Source organism: Prionailurus viverrinus, chromosome D2 (assembly GCF_022837055.1).
Source record: "Prionailurus viverrinus isolate Anna chromosome D2, UM_Priviv_1.0, whole genome shotgun sequence".
Classification (NCBI taxonomy): domain Eukaryota; kingdom Metazoa; phylum Chordata; class Mammalia; order Carnivora; family Felidae; genus Prionailurus; species Prionailurus viverrinus.
Window position 1 is genome coordinate 12,979,642 of NC_062571.1, and position 17,372 is coordinate 12,997,013.

Here is a 17,372-nt window from a genome sequence, read left to right on the forward strand (position 1 = left end):
GAAGTTGGAGGAAGAGCTGTGAGCGAGGCGTGCAGGCAGCCACCAGAAGCCAGAAAAGGCAAGGATACAGACTCTCCCCAGAGCCTCCAGGAGCCCTCCTGCCACTGTGCACTTTCAAACACCCGCTGCTCTCAAATAACAAATTTGTGTTGTTTAAACTGTAAGTCTTTTGTAATTTGTTGCAGCAGCAAAAGGAAACTAGTACCAACCGTGGCTCTTCCCACTTTGCAACTGGAGAGAGCAAGAGGTTAAGTAATGTGCCCAAAGAGTTACGTAGCCAGCAAGGAGCAGACCCAGGATTCAAAGTTCAGCCTTTTGGCTTCAGGTCCTGCACTTGCCCGCTCTTGCCTGTGTCCTGCCTCACGGGTTGTCGGGGGACCGGAAGCATCAGAAGATGGCCCCGACAAGGTGGGCAGACAGGAGCTGGATCTTGGGCCCTTCTTGGCCGAGTGGAGGGGTGGCCTCCGTGGCCTCTCTGCCTCGTGTCCGTGCTGACGGCGAGTGCCCACTGGAAGCGAAGCCGGCTCCCTGTCCCTGCTCACCCAGCTCCCCTGGACGCAGGTGCACACTGAGCTGTGGGCTGATGGAAACCCTGCCTTTCTCCATTATCACATAGTTTTAAGGCTCCTTTATGGCCGGGTAATTAAGGAGAGACTCTGGTTGAGCACAGCATCCTTATGCGTTTAAGGTCCTCCTCTCTCCAAACATCTCTTTCTATCTCAGACTTATTTGATTCATTCTCATTCTTCCATAGAAACAATTATTTATCTCAAGAGTTCTTTCATATAACACATCCCTATCTCTCGGTCTTTGACTGAAATAAGTGGTCAGAAGAATTTTAAGACAGTGTTCCACGTTTTTAAAAAAATATTAGGCACAATAAACCTTACCTGAAAGCGCTACTCCAGATATGTCTGCTTAATATGTGGTCGAAGTATTTTACAGGCAGTGCTTAGGTTTTCAAAGGAGCAGCGGCTAACAGTTGATTCGCATTTTCTAGTTCCCTGAAAGCCTTCACGTCACCTGTCCACTTGATCTTTTCAGAAACAGCAGGAGGCGTGAAGTTTTCTCCCCATTCTTGAATGAGAAACTGAGTCTTGAGTATAATTTGGCTGTGGAACACGGCAGGGCCAGGATGCAAACTCGGGGCTTCCACGCTTTTTCTCTTGCATTCTATTGCCTCTTAGGGGGCAAAAATGGCCCCAAATGCCCTTATCGGGAAATCGGGTACCATCCTCTGGATGGTCAGATGTGCCCCTCCCAAGTACAGGAACAAGATGCTGGGGCATCCACCCTCTGGAGGGAGTGCACGAGATTCCCTGGGTCTTCGACATGAGGAGGTCCTACGGGGTAGTCTGCCTCGGGGCACAGGCAGGCATCCTGCGGAGGACCCACGGCCATAGGCAGGTCTGCTGGCGGGAGGCCCTCAGAGAATATGGCCTTAGCATGCATGACGTGCCCCTGAGTGGCCACAAGGTTCTAGCAAGCATGGGCTCCCAGTGTGATAAAGACAAAGCAGGTGCAGGCCTGCTTCTCAGTGTTCACTGCTCTCCTTACACATGGGTCCTCCAGTCTCCTGGGTTATTCTGTACCGCTCGCCACGCCTCTCGCAACACAGGTGTCCTAGGGACAGGTCAACCCTGGCCTTTCTGGGGTGTTTTTCTCTAGGTATCTTTGGAGCCCTCCCTTTCTGCAAGCCTTCCTCTCTTATAAATCAAAAGCGTTGGCATCCAAAACTTGTTCCTGAAGCAAGGGCTTTCAGAACCTACTCTGAAGGAAAAAAGCATAATACTTCTTTGTCTTTCTAGCCCTACTTTAATAATACGAGTTCCCCCTGAGGCAACATGGATGTCTGGCTGGCTGAGGAAGGGTTAGGTACAAGGGAGCGCGGAGAGAAAGCACAGACCTGTCCATCAGAATATTCTGTCACTGCACAGAGAGCTGGTTTCTCCCCACCCTAGTCCGGGCTTACCTACTCCGTGCAAGGAAAGACCCCAGGGTCCCCCAGAGAGAGGATCCCTGGCAGTGGGAGGAGATTCTCAACCACTAGCTGGCTGGTTCAAGTGGGGTTACATTACCTTCCCTCTCCCAGCCTTCAGCTTCCTCCACGTGGTACCCAGAACTACTACACGAGGTCCTTGAAGGCAGGTCCCGCCCAGGAACCCTGTGTAGACTCAATACAGAATGTCACGTGCTTGTCTACTGCTGATTTGCAAGTGTGCATAGATGTCCTTGAGATCAGTAAGATAAAATGAATGTTAGCGTATTACTGAATTCTTTATATCACTGTATGTCTTCTGAGTCAATAGATATTAAAAGTACTGCCATAGGGACACTGCATTTTTTTTTTTATTTTAGAAGGAACCTTTAGGGGTGCCTGGGTGGCTCAGTCAGTTAAGTAAGTGTCTGTCTTCAGCTCAGTTCATGATATCACAGTTGTGAGTTCAGGCCCCACATCGGGAGGGCTCCAAGCTCACAGTGTGGAGCCTGCTTGGAATTCTCGCTCTCTCCTCTCTCCCTGCCCCTCCCCTGCTCATACTTTTTCTCTCTCTCTCTTTCTCAAATTAAATAACTTAAAAAAAAAAAAAAAAAGAAGGGACTTTTATGCTTTAAAACCTTTGGAGCCCTGGTCTGTGGAATCCTTTCTCTTTTCAGTACTCTGTGGTTTGTTAACAAATGTTACGGTAAATTTTCTAAATATACCGTAAATGTATTTCTTCTCTGCTTTTGTCCACATTGCCTTCCTTTATCAGCTGCTGGGTTCAGAGCAGGAAGAATTACTAAGCAGGCTTGCTCCTGCCACGAGGCACTGGGTGGAGAATTTCCAGAGGATGGGTCCTCCCTGTGTAGGTATAGAGGGCCGTTCTGAGACTGGCTGTTTGTCCCCCACCCTCCCTGGCAAAGTGGCGACCACTTAGTGATTGATGGGACTGGTAGGAAGTCTCCCTCCTGCATTTGGACCAGAGCTTCATTTTATCCGCGTCTCAGATTTGGATACTTGTCTTTGCAGTCTTACAGAGACTTTGAGGTGAGCTGGACCACGGGTCCATTTTTCCTGCTGGTTATAGCCTTGTTATCTTGATTAGACTTTCCCCATCTCAAAGTGCCTCTTCCCAACCACTGGCTGACTTCTGGTTCAAAGGAGAAATAGCCAGAGCCAGTCCCCGCCTACCCCTCCCCCCTGCCCCCCCACTGCCCCTGTAGACTCTCTTGCTCACACGTTGTTCAGGGATTTCCCACCACAGTCCACATCATTTCAGGTGCTTCATGTAGGGGTGGGGCGTGGCTGGCATGGGTCGGATCGGCTCCACCGATCAGTGGTCTGGGGCTTCCTGGGGCCCTGGAAAAAGCAGAACTTCTCTCTGCTCACCTCCAGCCTCCACCCTGCCACTCACCACCACCACCTGTACCACTTAGGGACAGTTCACCATGGACAACGACTCTGCAGAGGTCACCAGCAAGCCGCCAACACGTTAAAGAAAAACTAACGTTGGACGCTGCATCTTTTTTCCTGGAAAAAAAATCCAGGTCACTTGCAGGCTTATTTCGTATGTCCTGTTTTGTTTTGTTTTGTTTTTTTTCACTACTGCTAAAAAATTCCCCTCCATGCATAGCTCACTTGAGCAACACAAATCGGTCTGTCTGCAAAGTGTGAATATACACCTTGGAGAAATCCTTTTAACGTTTGTAACCAGTGATCAGCAATGTTCGTGGGTGACAGCCTTTGATGGCAGCCTTCCTTTGTCTTTTAGAGACAACTGTCTAAGTGTTCATTGGTCATAAGTTCTTCTAAACTAGAATGGTTTCCTTTGTTTGCTCGTTTTTTTCTTCACGATCAAGCCATTAAGATTTTAGCTCAGTTGGGGCGCCTGGGTGGCTCAGTCGGTTAAGCGTCCGACTTCGGCTCAGGTCATGATCTCGCGGTTCGTGAGTTCAAGCCCCGCATCGGGCTCTGTGCTGATGGCTCAGAGCCTGGAGCCTGTTTCGGATTCTGTGTCTCCCTCTCTCTGCCCCTCCCCCGTTCATGCTCTGTCTCTCTCTGTCTCAAAAATAAATAAACGTTAAAAAAAAAAAATTAAGATTTTAGCTCAGAAAGTCAGGTGACAATGTCCAATATATTTTTTTAAATGTTTATTTTTGAGGAGCACCTAGGCGGTTCAGTCGGTTAAGCATCTGACTTTGGCTCAGGTCGTGATCTCACGGCCTGTGAGTCTGCGCCCCACATCAGGCTCTTTGCTGACAGCTCGGAGCCTGGAGCCTGCTTCAGGTTCTGTGTCTCTGTCCTTCTCTGCCCTCCCCTGCTCATGCTCTGTCTCTTTCTGCCTCAAAAATAAATAAACATTAAAGAAATATTTTTAGTATTTATTTTTGAGAGAGACAGAGAGCGTGAGCACACATGAGCAGGGGAGGGGCAGAGATGAGGCGCGGGGACACAGGATCCAAAGCAGGCTTTGTGCTGACAGCAGTAAGCCTGACACGGGGCTCAAATTCACAAACCATGAGATCATGACCTGAGCCAAAGTCAGGTGCTCAACCGACTGAGCCATCCAGGCGCCCCACAGTGTCTAATATTTGATGAATTTGTTAAGTTGGCTTACTGGTTTTGTTCCCACCTGAGGCATCATGCTTGGCTCCAATCTTTTTGGGACAAGAGGATCACATTGTTACAAAGGGACCCCCCCCCAAATGCAGAGATAGAAACTTGCTCAAAGTCAGACAAGTAAATCGATTACAGAAATAGGATTAGAAGCCAGTGTCCTGGCTTCTCATCCACACTTCCTATCTGGAAAAAAAAAAAAAAAAATCTTTTCCCCAGGAGTTCATCTCCCAAGGAGCCTCGGAACATTCTAGAGTTCATCTCACAAGGAGCATTGGAATATTCTGGCTGCTCCAGCTGGACTTGAAGGAGGATTCTCCAATTCAGCTCTGGCAGATTCAGTTCGCTCAGTCTTGGCACAAAGATGAAAAGTCCGTAAACGAAGCCCTGCCCTGTGCTGGGCGTCATCCAGCTGGGAAACCACACGCCTCACACACGGCTGCTGACCCTCTGCTTGTGGTCCTCCAGGTCGTCTCAGGGTTATTTTAAACTCTGATGTGATATCGTCCCAGAATGAAGTTTTCCTGTCAGTCTGTGCCATCGTTTGGTTAGCTGAGGATTAATTCCTGTATCACCACTTTTAGAAGTAGAAGCAAGGAGTGATGCTGGACGTGTAAACAGGGTCAGGTCAGAAGTCACTTGAGAGTCCTGATGCTCACACCCCCGGACTGCCTTTTCCAGGATGTCGGTTGACAGAGGCTCCCGTCCACAGAGCGCCAGATGACTGGCCATGACAGCGGTTCAGAGCTCCTCCCCTGTAGGATGTGTCCCTCACGTCTGAGGGCCACGCTCCCTGAGAAGTGCCGAGCTGCGCCCACACCGCTCGGGGGGTGGCCCTTGTTTATGACAGACAGACCCACCGGGGCCTTGAACTGGCATCTCGGGCCATGCCGACCGGCACCTTCCAAACCCTGTGCTCGCCCCAGAGTTCCCAGGATGAACCCAACACCTGCCCTGGGCTGCCCCGCCTCGACGGGGCTTCTGTGATGACACAGCCACGGCACCCATCTGCTGGTCGCCACTGACCACGGGCTGCTGTCCCCAACAGCACAGTCCAGTGCTTACCGTCTTCTGAAGAGGTGTGTCTGACATCTTGCAGGTGCCAGTGATTTGAGGATCTTCTCGAAATTTTAAAATTTAAATTTCTTGAATAAAGAGTGGCGACGTCTTCTACGAGCTTGTGCTTGATTTATGTGAAGCTAATGCCAAATGAATGGGGGCCTCAAACATCTGACTCTCGTCCTGTTTAATTGGCAAGGGGAGAGTCAAAGTGAAGAGTGCATGTAAGGTGATACCAATCACTTCTATTCCTAGTGTGCCCCCCACAGAAATTCTTGCTCGAAAGATCCATTCATCACGTTATCGTACAAGATAACAAACTACGGGAAATAACCAGTTCTGCATCAACAGGACAAAAGATAAATGGGGGGGGGGGCGATAAATAACAGTGGAACAGTGTGTCAGTGAACTGCTCTGGAAAACAGTTCAGGAGGATAAACATAGTATCCCATCTACAGATACTTTTTTTTTTTTTATTGGATGTTTATTTTGAGAAAGAGAGCCCACGAGCGGGAGAGGAGAAGAAAGAGAGGGAGAAAGAATCCCAAGCAGGCTCCACACTGTCAGCACAGAGCCCAACTCAGGGCTCAAACACACGAACCAGTAGATCATGACCTAGGCTGAAATCAAGAGTTGGACGCTCAACTGACTGAGCCACCCAGGCGCCCCTACGAATACTTTTAAATAGGAAATAATTCTCCGTGTTGCTTAGAGATACGTACATATGTTTTAAAAAGTCTGAAGATGTGTAGGAATAATAAACTGACTTCAGAAGAGAGATTGCTGGGGAGAGGTACCAGGGCACCTCAGCCCCATATTTTTGTTTAATTTGATAAGCTGGGTGGTAGAGAGACCAGGGTGTCTCATGTATTATTCTCTCAATTGCGTTATATGTCTGAAATATTCCATAATACAAAGCAATTTGGAAATTGCTCCACTGAATACTGACTTTTTTAAAAGAGTCATTAGTATTAGAACTACTTTGGGTTTTTTTCATGGAATGAAATTAAAGAAAATATAAACAAAAATATTTATTGTCTTACTGAAATAACTTACAGATGATTTTAACTTTATATTTTCCTGTAGAGTTTGGATATTTTATAATGAGCACATAATTAGGGAGGAAGAAAACTAGGTTGATTCCATTTGGAAATAAACATCCTTCAAAAGAATTACTGAGACCTTGGGGCGCCTGGGTGGCTCAGTTGGTTGAGCATCAGACCTCGGCTCGGGTCATGATCTCATGGTTCGTGGGTTCAAGCCCTACATCAGGCTCTGTGCTGACAGTTCAGAGCCTGGAACCTGCTTTGGACCCTGTGTCTTCCTCTCTCTCTCTCAAAAATAAACATTAAAAAACATTATAATAAAAAAAGGATTACTGAGACCTGGAGTCCTTGCAGGTGAGGACATTTGACTCTGGATAGACCATCATCATTTCTGTTCCCGAGGTATTGATTCAGAGAAAGAGTGATGCTGAGTTGTTTGTTTGTTTTTTGTTTTTTCATTCAATTCAATTCATTAAATATGTACTAAGTGGAAAACTCCCGTCTTCCCTGAGGTTATAAAAATGAGCCTAAAAATTCCCTATTCTCAAAAGAGCTGGTAGTCTAGAAAGGAAGAAAATATACAAGCACCATTGTTTGAATACCAGAGTACAAAGTCTAAGATGTGAGGACGATAAAAGGTCTAGAAGCATCACAGTGATGGAGGGTGGGGCTCAGCTCCAGGGACCAAGGTGGCAAGCCAGGTCACGACACTTTTGTTTGAGAGGGTAGTAGCATCTGAATGAGACCCTGAAAACGTGTAAAGCAGCTTTTATCAGGAAGAGTTGGGGTGGTGAATAAATAAAATAATGAAAGCAAACGATGACTGTGGAAACATTCCAGGCACCAAAGAGTAAACTCAGGCAGCCAACTCTAGGTTTGGATCGGAATTACAGTAAACCTTGGTTTGCAAGTATAATTCGTTCCAGAAACATGCTTGTAATCCAAAGCACTTGTACATCAAGGCGAATTTCCCCGTAAGAAATGGAAACTCAGATGATTCATTCCACAGTCCAAAAATATTCACATAAAAATTATGACAATACTGTAACATAATTTAAAATAATAAAGAAAATGCAACATATATAGAAAAAGAAATTAATTAATTCCACTTACCTTTGAAAACCTCCGTGGCTGGTGTGAGGGAGACAAGACGGAGGAGGGTGATTGTGTAGGACAGGTTTCACTGTTGCTAATGGAATCATTGCTGTGGATTGGCTCAATGGCATCTTTTTCTTTTCTGTGCGACTTTAATAAGGAAACTATCCAATGACATTTGCTTTTGCCTCCTTTTGAGGATTTTGAGGAAATGTGACATTGCATTGTCGTTAAACAAATTCATTGCTTGCACTGCTACGGCCTTGTTTGGGTGGTGCTCTTCTATAAAATTTGCACTGTTTCCCACATTTTATACCTCTCCCTAATCTCGTTCGAAGTGAGGGATTCCTCTGCCTTTTCCTCCCCCTCCCCTGCAGACAAGATCTCCTCCGTAACCTCTTGGGGTTGCTTGCGATGCAGATCCGGCAGTGTGTCGGTGGTCAGCTCCAGGCCATGTGTCTCCACCAGCTCCCAAATGTCATCCTCATTCACCTCCAGTCCCATGGTCTTCCCCAAGGACACAATCTCATCGACAACTGGTGGCTCCCGTTCATGTGCAAGCCCCTCTACGTCATGCCCAAGAGCACAATCAGGCCACAGTTTTCTCCAAGCAGAATTGAGGGTTCTCTTGGTGACCCCATCCCATGCTCTATTGATGACCTTGAGGCAGTTCACGATGTGGAAATGACTTTTCCAAAACTCTCAGAGGGAAAGGTTTGTTCCTTCGGTCACCTCGAAGCATCGCTGAAATAATGCTCTGGTGTAAAGCTTTTTAAAGTACAAAATGACCAGCTGGTCCATGGCCTAGAGGATCGGAGTGGTGTTGGGAGGAAGGAACTTGACCTTAATGAACTCGAGCTCCTCCAGTAAGTCATCCTCAAAGCCTGGAGGATGAGTAGGAGCATTATCCATGACCAGCAAGGCTTTGAGTGGCAGATTCTTTTCAGAAAGATATTTCTTCACTGCAGGACCCAAGACCTCGTTGATCCACTAATCGAACAAGATACAAGTGACCCAAGCCTTGCTGTTGGACCCTCCACATAACGTTTAACTGGCTCTTCTGCACATTGCATTTCTTTTTTTTTTTTTAATGTTTATTTATTTTGGGAAGACAGAGCATGAGAGAGAGAGAGAGAGAGCACAAGCAGGGGAGGGGCAGAGAGCGAGGGAGACAGAATCCTAAGCAGGCTCCATGCTCTGAGCTGTCAGCAGAGCCTGATGTGGGGCTTGAACTCATGAACTGTGAGATAATGACCTAAGCCGAAGTCAGATGCTAAACTGACTGAGCCACCCATCCACCCCATGCACCTTCATTTCTTGAAGGCTCATGGATTCTCTGAATGATACACGACTGGGGGCTTGACTTTGAACTCCTGGCTTGCGTTAGCACGAGAGGGTGAGACAGTCTTTCATGGGTTCGTGACTGGACATTTCATTCTCTTCTGTAATGTAGGTCCTCTTTGGCATCTTTCTCCCCCCCAAAAACGCCATCCCGTCGCAGTTAAAAACTTGCTCCTTCAGGTAATGCTTGGAAACCATGAGCTTCTGGAACTCGGTGGTAAACACCTCAGCTGCCTTAGCATCTGAACTCACAGCCTCACCATGCCTCACAACAACGTGGATGCCACTTCTCCTCTTAGTTATCAAACCATCTTGCCTTGCAGCCTTTATTTTCCGTTGACGTACCTGGCAGTTTACTTACAAGGTCGGTGTACAAGGCCTTCGCCTTCTCCCAGATAAAGTTCTCGGTCACAGTGTCCCCTGCTAGTTGCTTCTCATTTGTATAAACCAGAAGCAACTTTTCTACATCTTCCAGAACATGTGGCCGTTGCTTTGATATTCTCGTGACTCCTTTGGCTGCGCCTAGCCCCCTTCTTTCTTCTTTCTTCTTTAATGTTGTGCAAATGGTCAATCCAGGCTTCTTATAAAGTCTTGCAATGCTGGCCACTTGCATACCTCATTCGTACTTGTCAATGATTTCCTTCTTAACTTCTCCTGTAATCGTCTTCTCACCTCCTTTCTTTTCAACCCTTTACTGCATGGGGGCCATTATATATGCTCACATGGATGTTGACTACAGTGCAGTATTAATAAACTCTTGTCATACACTGTATTTCGTGTAACCGGCAATAGTGTGGCAGAGGAAAGGGTCTATATCTGCAGGCAGCCCGACCTAGAATGAAGCAAGCATTCATCCGTAAGCTCACTCTTGTCTGGAAAAGCAAAGGACTGTCCACAGGTGCTTTGAGGTGACAACAAATACATTAGTGCCAGTCGTGGGCACCTTCCAACGTTCTGAAAAATCACTGATTTCTGCCAAACACCACAGCCTGAGACCGAGCATCCGAGCATGGGAGGTGATTACCCACAATCCCATAGTGAGAGAGAGAGAGAGAGAGACAGAGAACAACCACTGCCTCAGTTGTGATCACGTGACATTCGGCGTCACGTACTACGCGTGTCACAAGACGTCGCTCATTTATCAAGTTACAATTTATTAGAAATGTTTGCTCGTCTTGTGGAACGCTCGCAGAACAACTTACTTGCAATCCAAGGTTTTACTGTATTTGATTTTGAATATTATAGGGAGGAAGTGTGGTACCAATTCTTTAAAGCCTCTCATATTTGACGTTTCAGAAGAGTTCACGCACCATTACATTAAATATGGTTTCAGAAATAAAATCAAAACAGCTTGATCTGAGCCTCTGCTTTTTCTTGCCTTATATGAACATCAGCCTCACCTATTTTACTAATGAACTCCTGTGTGAAAAGTACCAAGCAGGTGTTAAACTTCATCACTTCCAAGTAGAGCAGATGCCATTTCTGCTCAGAGAGGGATTTCATGGCTGTTTCTGGTCCTGCTCAGTTCTGTGCGGGGGGGGGGGGGGGGGGGGTGGGGGGCACTGGCATAATTAACATGAGGGCACTCTGGCTGCCGCGGGTTCAGTCACAAAGATTCCAAGGAAACAAGCCTTCAAAGAGGCAGCTGGTAATAAATGACTAGTGAGCTACAGAGGAGGCCAGATGAGATGGTGAGAGCAGGCGCCCTTGACCAGGGACTGGCATGAAGCCCCAGAATCAAAGGAGGCTGAGGACTCGGATCACAAAAGTGGAGGGAAGCCGCTGAATGAAGCACACGGGACAGGAAGCTGGGCCTGCAGCAGGGGAGCCGTCATTAACACGGGCCACCGTCCAGCGCCGTGAGTCAGAGTGAATCGGGCTGGTGTGAATCTCAATCCACAAACTCTGGTGCGGGGGAGAAAGGTGATTCTTCTGATTTTCCAATAACTCGACTTTGACTGAAGCATGCATCCTTTTGGCTGGCAAGGAACTTTAGTCTCAGTTTTTTACCAGGTGTCCCCAGCCTCCCTGGGATTGCCTCAGGGTCTCCCCAGGACTTAGGAAAGGCCAGGGTGTGGGAGAGGTGCCCCCTTGGTCCTCGAGGCATCTGTCCACCAGGTGACCAATGAGACACCCACCAACTGGGCATCGGCCCGTGAGGCGAGTGCCTCTTGGTGGCCTCGGGTCCTGCCTGGGGGCACAACACTCTCCTCTGGGACCCTCTCTGCTTCAGAGCAGTAGGCGGCCAGTTTGTTTTTGGGTCTTGCCACCCCCCCCCCCCATGCCCCACCTAAGACTCCCACCCCCAGCCCCAGCCACGCTGGCTGTTGGTGAGGGTTACCCTCTAGTCCTGGGGCAACTCCACTGTTCGCCCTGCTCTGGTGAAGGCATTGGCGTCCTATCTCCTGAATTCTTTCCCACCTCTGAGGCTCAGGCTTTGGAAACAAAAGTCTAAGACTCTTGGGCGTGTCTGTTGTTTAACCTACCACACCGGTCCCTCCATGGATTGGGAGGTGTAGGTCAACATCTGTAAGTGTGGTACAATCCCTGTGTTTGAGGTCACTTGATTCGGGTTTTCTTTCAGGCTTCACCCTACTCCAGGCGGCCTGGCTTTCCTCCCTGACAGGTTAACACACACAGAAGGCTTGCACTTCCTGACAGAGCCCTGGGGAGAGCCGATGGTCCACATCACAAGCCCCCTGGCCCAGCCTGCTCCCGTGTGCCTCCATCGTACTGATAACTGCCACTTATCGAGGCTCCCCCCCCCCCCACTGTGCCAGTCAGTTTTCTAGACCCCTCACTCACATTATCTCATTTAATCTTCAAAACTGCCATGAAGGCAGGTATAATTACACCTCATCCTCAGAGGAATTTTAGGGCAGTGAGACTTCTGTGTGACGGTCTAATGATGGCCATGTGTCATTATACATTTGTGCAAACCCATAGAAGGTATAACGCCAAGAATGAACAACGACAGTGTGAACTGTGGCCTCTGGGTGCTAATCACATGTCAGTGCAGGTTCATCAGTTGTAACCGATGCACCAGGCTGGTCAGCGGTGCTGGTGGTGGGGACGCTGTGCAGGTGTCGGGGTGGGGGGGACACAGGAGATCTCTGTACTTTCTGCTCAGTTTTGCTGTGAAACTAAAACTGCTCTGAAAAACGAAGTATTTTTGTTTAAAAGAGGTTGGGGGGCGCCTGGGTGGCGCAGTCGGTTAGGCATCCGACTTCAGCCAGGTCACGATCTCGCGCTCCGTGAGTTCGAGCCCCGCGTCGGGCTCTGGGCTGATGGCTCAGAGCCTGGAGCCTGTTTCCGATTCTGTGTCTCCCTCTCTCTCTGCCCCTCCCCCGTTCATGCTCTGTCTCTCTCTGTCCCAAAAATAAATAAACGTTGAAAAAAAAAAAATTAAGAGGTTGAGAGGGTGGCAAAAGAAGGTTTGGAAGGTGGGAAAGGGAAGTATAGTCCTAAGCAAGAGGAGAGAGACCAGGGAAGGGGCCGCATGCCTGGAGCTGTGTGTAGGTCACAGGATCATCCTGCGAAAGATACTTTCACCAAGATCCCTGAATACCTTTGTCATGCGGGGGCCTCACCTGCCTTCTGGTCGTTCTTTTCTGGGTCCTGCTGGGGGCTCCCTTCCCAGTCAGCTCTTCCCCAGGGTGAGAAGGTCAGCAATGTGTTACAGATTTTCCAAGAGCTGCAATTTACTAACAGTCTTCCTCTGAGGGTCAGGAGCCTGTTTGCCAACAGCAGTCTTGACCAAGACAAAAACAGGTTTCTAGAGGTGAGAGGGAATCGTGATGGAGACAAGGACGACAGAGAAACCTTATTTGATCTGTCTTCCCACGAAAAATCTTACAGGAAGCCAGTGAGGTGGGAAATAAATTTGCAAACACACACACACACACACACACACACACACACACACACGATGTAAAGTTAAATCCTGATGCTTTGGAACAAAATCATGTCATTTCTTAAAAAGACGAATTCTCGGGGCGCCTGGGTGGCGCAGTCGGTTAAGCGTCCGACTTCAGCCAGGTCACGATCTCGCGGTCCGTGAGTTGGAGCCCCGCGTCGGGCTCTGGGCTGATGGCTCAGAGCCTGGAGCCTGTTTCCGATTCTGTGTCTCCCTCTCTCTCTGCCCCTCTCCCGTTCATGCTCTGTCTCTCTCTGTCCCAAAAATAAATAAACGTTGGGAAAAAAAAAAAAAAAAATTAAAAAAAAAAAAAAAAAGACGAATTCTCCAGGAATGTGCCAGTTAGTGGCTTGCTGAAGAATGTTTATAGGAAAATTCATTATTCTTGAATAATGCTCAGAGCTGAAATAGGACAGCATTTGTCCTTTCCTCAATTAAAAGTCACATGGACAATTCAAATGTGTCATTTTTCTCTGACAGTCAGACACTTCCCACCTTGTGAAAATAGCTTTTCTGTTGAAATAGTGTCACGAAGATGGGATTTGACATAGTCTGAAGAACCACACTGTCTTTCAGAGGACTCGCTTGGGACCCATGACCATTTTCTTCTTTCTGCTTTCTCCCTTTCGGCCTGGAAAAGTCTCTCCTAGGCCACCGTTGTGTTTTGGAAACAGATAACTTGTCTGATTTCACGGGTTCACAGCTGGAGTGGAGTTTTTGCCTCAGGATGAATCATAACTCACGTCTCCTCCATACTTGATTTAGATGAGATTTTTTTTTAAATTTTTTTTAACGTTTTACTTATTTTTGAGACAGAGAGAGACAGAGCATGAACAGGGGAGGGTCAGTGAGAGGGAGACACAGGATCCGAAACAGGCTCCAGGCTCTGAGCTGTCAGCACAGAGCCCGACGCGGGGCTCGAACTCACGGACCGCGAGATCGTGACCTGAGCCGAAGTCGGACGCTTAACCGACTGAGCCACCCAGGCGCCCCTAGATGAGATTTTAGAAGAAGATTAAGACTTTGGGGCTGTTGGGATGGGGGTGAATTTACTTTTCATGTAAGAAGGACATCAACTTTGGGGGTCCGGAGGGTGGAGTATTATGGACTGAGTTGCATCCCCCACCAAATTCAGAACGTTACAGAATGTGACCCTATTTGGAGAAGGCCTTAAAAGAGGTAATTAATGGGGTCATGTGGATGGGCCCTAATCCAATGTGACTGTGTCCTTATATGAAAAGATTAGGACATGGGGCGCCTGGATGGCTCAGTCACTTAAGCCTCTGACTCTTGATTTCAGCCCAGGTCATGCTCTCACAGTTCGTGAGTTCGAGCCCACTTCAGGCTGTGTGCTGACAGTACAGAGCTTGCTTGGGATACTCTCTCTCTGCCCCTCCCCTGCTCCCACACACGCACACTCTCTCTCTCTCTCAAAATAAATTAATAAACTTTAAAGAAAAAACAAGATTAGGACACAGACACACAAAGACAGAGGCCATATGAGGACACAGCAAGAAGATGACCGTGTGTAAGCCAAGGAAAGACACCTCAGAAGAAACCAACCTGCCAGCACGTTGACCTTGGACTTGTGACCCCCTGAACTGTAAGAAAGTAAGTTTCTGTTGCATAAGCCCCTTAGTCTGTGGTACTCTCTTATGGCAGCCGGGGCAGACTAATACAGCTGGAGAGTGCCGGAAGTGAGGCTGAAGGAGATGGGGAGGGGCCGGCTGCATATCGGGCGTGGGTGAAAGGGTCACACATCCTCTTCCCCTGATGCATAAGAACCCAGCCTTGTTAACCACCTAGCTCTCTTGCCCCGCCTTGCAGCTGTAACGAACAACCACAAAATGAGTGGCTTAAAACAATCCATTCATCGTACTGCACTTCTAGAAGTCAGAAGTCGGAAAAGGGTCTCGCTGGGCTAAAATTAAGGTGTTGGCAGAATCGCATTTGTTTCTGCTCTGAAGGAAAGCCTGTTTTCTTGCCTTTTCCAGCCTCCAGAGGCTCCATACATTCCTTGAGGCGTGGCCCTCTTCCATCTGTAGAGCCAGCAGTTAGCATCTTAAAATCTCAGACTTTGACACTGACTCTCCCACCTCCTTCTCTCTCTTATAAGGACCCTTGTGGTTGTATTGGGCCCATCCACATAATCCAGGATAACCTCCCTATTTTATTTTTATTATTTTTTTTCAACGTTTATTTATTTTGGGGGGGGGGGGACAGAGAGAGACAGAGCATGAACGGGGGAGGGGCAGAGAGAGAGGGAGACACAGAATCGGAAACAGGCTCCAGGCTCTGAGCCGTCAGCCCAGAGCCCGACGCGGGGCTCGAACTCACGGACCGCGAGATCGTGACCTGGCTGAAGTCGGACGCTTAACTGACTGCGCCACCCAGGCGCCCCAATAACCTCCTTATTTTAAAGTCAACTGATTAGAGGCACCTGGGTGGCTCAGTTGGTTACGTCTCTGACTTCGGCTCAGGTCACGATCTCTTGGTTTGTGGGTTCGAGCCCCGCATCGGGCTCTGTGTTGACAGCTCGGAGCCTGGAGCCTGCTTCGGATTCCATGTCTCCCCCATTCGCACTCTGTCTCTCAAAAATAAATAAGTGTTAATTTTTTTTAAGTCAACTGATCAGCAACCTTAATTCCATCTGCTATCTTAATTCCTCCTTGTCATGTTACATAGTGTATACACAGGTTCCGGGAATCGGGACATGAGCCTCTTTGGGAAGCCACTCTTCTGCCTACCTACTATACTCTGGAAACTAGATAAGACAGCATATGTCAACTGTATTGTCAGGCAGCATCGTTCGGATTGCATAAGCATTACTTATGGACCGGAAGCAGCCGTGAAGGAGCTTCAAACACCTCACGTGGACATGATACTTTGGGCTTTCCCAAGTGTTTGGTGACTTCTGTAAGTGGCATGTCCCTGTGGGGACCCGGAAGCTCTATTGAAGAGATGCTGCTTCTGCGGGCAGGGGTCTGTTGCACCAAGGTGGACCCTGCCCCTCCACTGTAGATCTCATCCCTGAACGCCGTATAAACTGCAGTGAGAACTTCTGAAGGACTCCTCGTGCATGTGCCGATACTGTTGCGCTGGCCAGCTGGGGCTTCTGTCCTAGCTTTCGGAATAGATTGGTCTGTGTTGTGTTACAGTCACGTGAGTCTGAAAGTGTGGTCGGTCGTCAGCATCGTACTGGGCGAAAGTGGTTGGCTTTCCTCTTACGACCAACGAGGAGCTATAGTCGCCTTCCTTGGCCACCAACACAGAGGACCACAGAGCAGGTGGCTCACACAGCAGGAATTTATGTTCTCACGGTTCTGGAGGCTGAAGTCCAAGACCAAAGTGCTGGCAGGGTTGGTTTCATTTTGCTGTGAAGAACATTATTGGTATTTTTTGTTTGAACCTTGCATGAAGTCTGAGGCATAGATGAGAGCGATAGAGCAGTGCAAACTTCCTGACTGGGGCGGTCATATTGTGGTTATGGGAGAGAATGTCCTTGTTTTTCGGAAATGCATAATATTTTTTTTAAGTTTCTTTATAAATTTTGAGAGACCGAGAGCATGAGCGGGGGGGACGGGCAGACAGAGAGGGAGAGAGAGAATCCCAAGCAGGCTCAAGTCCCAGGTTAGCAGAACTTGAACTGAGGAAGCATGGGATCGTTGATCTGAGTCGAAATCAAGAGTCAGATGCTTAAGCGACTGAGCCCCCACGTGCCCCAAGAAACACATAGGATTGAGGAGTAATAGGGAGTCAGCTGGCAACTCACACTCAGGTGGTTCAGAGAAAAAAAAATTCTCTGTGCTACACTTGCAACCTTTCTGTGCACTTGAGATTGTTACAAAATGTTTAAAGTTTGACATTAAAGGCCACTCTTCAAAAGTAAATGATGCCAACAAGCGCATGAAAAGATGCTCGGCATCGTAGCCCGTAGGCAAATGCAAATGAAAACCACAGTGAGGTCCCACCTCACGCCTACTGGGATGATTATAATCCCCCCAAAATGGGAAGTAACAAATGTTGGTGAGGACGTGGAAAAATTGGAACCCTCCTACATTGCCGGTCGGAATGTAAAATGGTCCAACACAGGTACTCCGACAAATATAGGCATATGCCTGTTCAAAGCAGAAGTAAGCACAATAGTCAAAAGGTAGGGAGAGCTCACCTGTCCATCAAACAAAGTAAGGGCAAAAAATTGTGGTATATCCATACAGTGGAATATTACTCAGCCACAGAAAGGAACAAAGTACTGATACATGCTGCACCCTGGATATAACCTCAAAACATTACATAGGTCAGACACAGAGGGGCACAT

The 17,372-nt window shown here is 48.0% G+C and overlaps 1 protein-coding gene across 1 annotated transcript in view; it reads left to right on the plus strand.

Moving 5' to 3' along the window:
• The first annotated feature begins 10,831 nt into the window (after window positions 1–10,831).
• GNG4 (G protein subunit gamma 4) overlaps window positions 10,832–17,372 on the plus strand; it is a 47,723-nt gene continuing 41,182 nt past the window's right edge. The window contains exon 1 of the mRNA XM_047825789.1: window positions 10,832–11,061. The gene's annotated coding sequence lies outside the window, so the exon portion shown is untranslated. The remainder of the gene's footprint in view (window positions 11,062–17,372) is intronic.